Source organism: Anoplophora glabripennis, unplaced genomic scaffold, assembly GCF_000390285.2.
Source record: "Anoplophora glabripennis isolate ALB-LARVAE unplaced genomic scaffold, Agla_2.0 scaffold195, whole genome shotgun sequence".
In the NCBI taxonomy this organism is placed as follows: Eukaryota; Metazoa; Arthropoda; class Insecta; order Coleoptera; family Cerambycidae; genus Anoplophora; species Anoplophora glabripennis.
Window position 1 is genome coordinate 576462 of NW_019416334.1, and position 4901 is coordinate 581362.

Below are 4901 nucleotides of genomic sequence, written 5' to 3' on the forward strand. Positions count from 1 at the left end.
GTGGATCTTCTTGGTATCGCACTAACATCGTTTCACAAAATTGTACACGTTGCACGGCGTCATCCGGATGAAGAGCAGAAAGTAGTTTAAATTTGTGTGGATGCATATCATTAGTTCTTAGCATTCTGTGAATGGACGCTCGTGAAAGGTGAGTTGAGGATTCTGGATGAACATTAAAGCACATTTATTACATTATCTTCATTTGAAGTTATTGGTTTTGATAAAATTCTTTCTGTACAAATTCGACCATACTCTAGTTCTAGTTGATTTGCTAAAATTCTTAATTTTTTTCGGCTCATTGGTGGCAAATTTGGATATGTCTCATTAAAAATTGTACACGTTCTGCTTATAATCCCATTGCAACGTCCGTGAATGAATAATAAAGGACCCCGCACAAATCTTATGGAAATTGAATTTCGGTCAAATTATTTGAAATTTTCAGAAGTTTCTTGAAGTCATGCTGAGAAAAAGTCTTCATGGGCACAAAGTGCCAAGATGCTCCGGAGCCGAGATATAAGCGATGGGAAGTTGAAGTTGGGCTTTAATTTTTTGAGCTGTAGATATAAAAGACAGTAGAGAAGGTTTGGAGTCATAAAATACTTCGGGAGTGACGAACCGTGGGGTCCTTATCTCTACTGTCAAACCTAAAAAAATATCTACTAGTGAGAGGCAAGGGGACTCACGATAAACAAGCAGCCCAATGAGATGAGTCTCACATCACGTCCACGTCGTTCATCTTGGGTTCAGCTGAGAATAGGACTTGGTTTTTTACAATATAATAATATTCTATTNTCTGTAACTATATATCCTAGGATACTAACGTTTTCATTCGCAAAGAGTTTTGAAAAGAAAATAATAGAAAAATCATTATTTCTAAAAACTACAGATTCTGCAACTTCCACAAGATACAGTAAAAATGTGATTATTGAGATTCGCATATTTTTTATAACGAGTACATACCCCCCGAGGTATGTACCGCAGTCAACGTGTTAAAATAAGCAAGTTGATGGCGACTTCCGGTATAACCGGAAGTGGTACGTGGACGCCATTATTTTAGTTGAAAAGGGCATGCCCGAAAACCCGGCATCCCAAATTTTCAAAATTTAAATCGAAGTAATCTCTGAAAGAATTCTAATGGGCCGTCACCGTGAGACACTCTGTATACCTTGGCACGTTTATCATAGATAAATTTATTATATTATTTAATTTGTAAATATAATTTTCGAATATTTTGAAGGAAGAAATCTGAAAAATTGATTAAAAAAGTGTTTTATAGAACGTGTTTAGATTACATGTTTCTTTTCTCCTACATTATCAATAAAAAATTGTAACAGAATCTAATGGATATACAGGATATAACCTAACTATTGTAAATAAACTATTTCAAAGATGAATCCTTGAGAGAAAATAATTGTTACCTATACATGTTCCGGACAGCTTAATTTTAGAGATACAGGGTGTTGAATTATTGAAAAAATAAAAAACATTTACGAAAATATCTCTAAACTGTTAAAAACAAAAGAATACAATACAATTCATCATCAAAAGTCTAAAAAAACCATTGGCGTAGAAATATTGAATTTTGAAAGCCCCAAAAACCCTGTAATGTATGTAGGTACAATTAAAACATCGGTAAAATTTAACTATCCTCTTTATTTAGTTTTTCTTGATACCAACTACAACAACATGTTTGACAACTTCGAAAAAACACAAATGTATTTCAGGGCTCACAATAATTTGCATTTTTTTCGTTAACATCGACTCTGAAGCCAGTTTTAAAATATATTACACTTTTTACAAACATTATAAAAAACAACTGTTTATATATCTAGGTGCAATACGCTGTAGTACATATTTTTATAAAAAAGTACGCGTTGCCTTTCCTCGAGCTTCACGGTTTCTCTCAAAGCACAAAACTGAATGTTGCAACCAGTAAAATGTATATCAGTATATCATTTACAGAACTGGTTTTAAAATGCTGTTTAACTTTATAAAATGTAACTACAAATATTTTTCAGAAAATATGGTTCTTATAATAAGTAAATACTAAGTATAATACCTACGGAGCAAAATCGGAGCTTATTGATGTCTACACATTTAATTTGACAAGTAGTTTAAGATTTTTTGATTCTAAAATTAGGAATTTGAATTTGGACGTCGGATTGCCTTGTGGAATAAGCAGTTTTTATGTCTAGAGAAAAAATAACAGTTTTTCTAGACAAATAACGTTTCGCTCAAAATCTAGATTAAATACGCTCAAGCTATTAAATAAAAGTTGTACCTATTTATTTTCATATTTATTATGTTTTTAATTAAAAACGGCCCGTAATATAACTGAATGAGTGAAACGAATTTTAATAGAATACTAATTTTTTTACAAAAAAATATCTTTATTTATATTAAAGGAATGAATAGGTACAATAAAATCCTTTAAAAAAAATATAGAAATGCATTAACGGAACTTTATAGGCGAGCGGTTCACCCCTAAAAAAAAAGGCATGGACCGACTAAATTTTTAGAACAAAAACCTACAGCATGAAACTTTTTTAATTTTATGAAGTGTATTTTTCTGATAAATTACATATTTTTTTTTATATTTTTCGGCGTGGTCAGTCAATTGTTATAAACAAAAAAGTTGTAAAAAAATACTCGACGAATGGCTTTGAAAACAGTTTGAACTTGTAAAATGGACCAAAATAAACACTTTTTGTACTTTAATAAAAATTCTAAAAATGCTTCATTTCCGAGATATTTACAATTTAATGTGAAAAAAGTGACGAAATCGACAAACTTTCGGAATTTTTTTCTCAAAAACTACTGAACAGATTTTAATTCTAAAAAAAGCATAATAATCGGCAGATTTTCTACTTTAAGATATATTTTTTTCATATGGGTCAATCATTTTATTGAAAGTCTAAAGCGAGTAAAAAAGTCTTTTAAAGAAAATTATGATAACACTTCAAATTTAAATTTTCTTTTTACAATATTAGATTATATTTACAATAAACATTATTATGATTTTTTTTTAATCGATACCTATATGTTAACAGTACAAATGTTCAAAAGATCATTTTGTTTGGTTTTGTAGCCGGAGTAAGGTTTTTGCAAGTAATTAGTAAAATTTAAATATTCGATTTTTGGTTTTATAAATGGCTAAAATTGACTTGAAAGTTATACCAAAACTAAACTAAATAAGCTTTTTAAATCGTAAAATTAACCTAATAATAATAATTGACCTAGCGGTCTCGAAAAATAAAAAAGTTATTGGATAATTTATTGTATAGGATAATTATTTTATTTTTATTTTACAAAAATATTAAGAGCAATAAAAGTATATTAATTTCTTTTTTATTTAATTTTTAAATAATAAGTTTTTCGTTATTTTCGACAAGTTCTTGAGTTGAAATAAGCGTTTCATCATCAATTTCGGATGGAACATTCTGACATTCATCTGAGCACGCACAGACTGCACAGCATTCCAGGTTCGATGACAAACAGTTACAATTTTTCGTAGAACATTTTCCACTACATGAACAAAAATATTTTTGAAGCATATCTAACGCAGTTTCTCCTTCGAAATAATTAAAATCCAAACAACCATTTTCGATTTTCCATCCATGTGTCAATGGATCTAGAGTTACAATTTCACTATTTGTAGACTGTTTTTTTTTACTCGCTTTAGACCTTCAATAAAATAATTGACCTATACCAAAAAAATATATCTTAAAGTAGAAGATCTGCCGATTATTATGCTTTTTTTAGAATTAAACTCTGTTCAGTAGTTTTTGAGAAAAAAATTCCGAAAGTTTGTCGATTTCGTCACTTTTTTCACATTAAATTGTAAATATCTCGGAAACGAAGCATTTTTCGAATTTTTGTCAAAGAACAAAAAGTGTTTATTTTGGTCCATTTTACAATAAAAAACTGTTCAAAGCCATTCGGAGAAATATTTTTTTTACAACTTTTTTGTTTATAACAATTGACTGACCACGCCGAAAAATATAAAAAAAAATGTAAATTATCAGAAAAATACACTTTATAAAATAAAAAAAGTTTCATGCTGTAGGTTTTTGTTTTAAAAATTTAGTCAGTTACCTTCATTCAGAAGCATCTTTTTAGGGGTGAACCGCTCGCCTATTAGTAACTCAGCTTAATTAAATTAAAGAGAGATATTTATATCTTTAATTTATACATTTATAAAAACTAAAAGCTGCTTCTATGTCCTGAAGCTATTATTCAGCGGGGAATTATCTCCTTTCTATTTTCATCACGTTGTTCTAATCAATGTCACTGTCTAGCAACGTTCCAGTTGTTATACTTCGTGCTTTGAGGCTGATTTGTGACAGGAACGCAACTAAACACTAAACAGCAAGTTTAGATTTATCTTCTCTCCATTTAGACGGTAAATAACCGGCATTGTTTAATTTCAATCTAATAAACTGTTCCACAAACAAGTTTTTTTCAACTTACTTTTTCTTTCTTGAATTTTTGTTGTATTACAACTTTTATGCACGTTTTAATACAAATCTGACATTTTTCAATGTGCATTTTGCAAAATTGATTTCGGCAAGGAAGATATTGTGAAAATGATGTATCATGTGAAACAAATAAACCTAGTAGAAAAACTGTAATGCTTTTCTGTTTCTGCTGGTTATTTTATAGCTTCATATAGGTATTTATTATTGCAGTAAACATTTATTTATTAAAATTGCAAATTTGGAGTTATGTCAAAGACGCGTAGTTTTGAACAATAAATACGGCATTGTTTCATGATTTCTATTGTATTCCATAGATTAATAATCCTGTTTAAAAAAACGTATCAAGCGGGCAAAGCCAAATGCATACAGGTCTATCAAATACCAATTATGTTTACCTACATATTTGCGTAATTCTAGATTAAA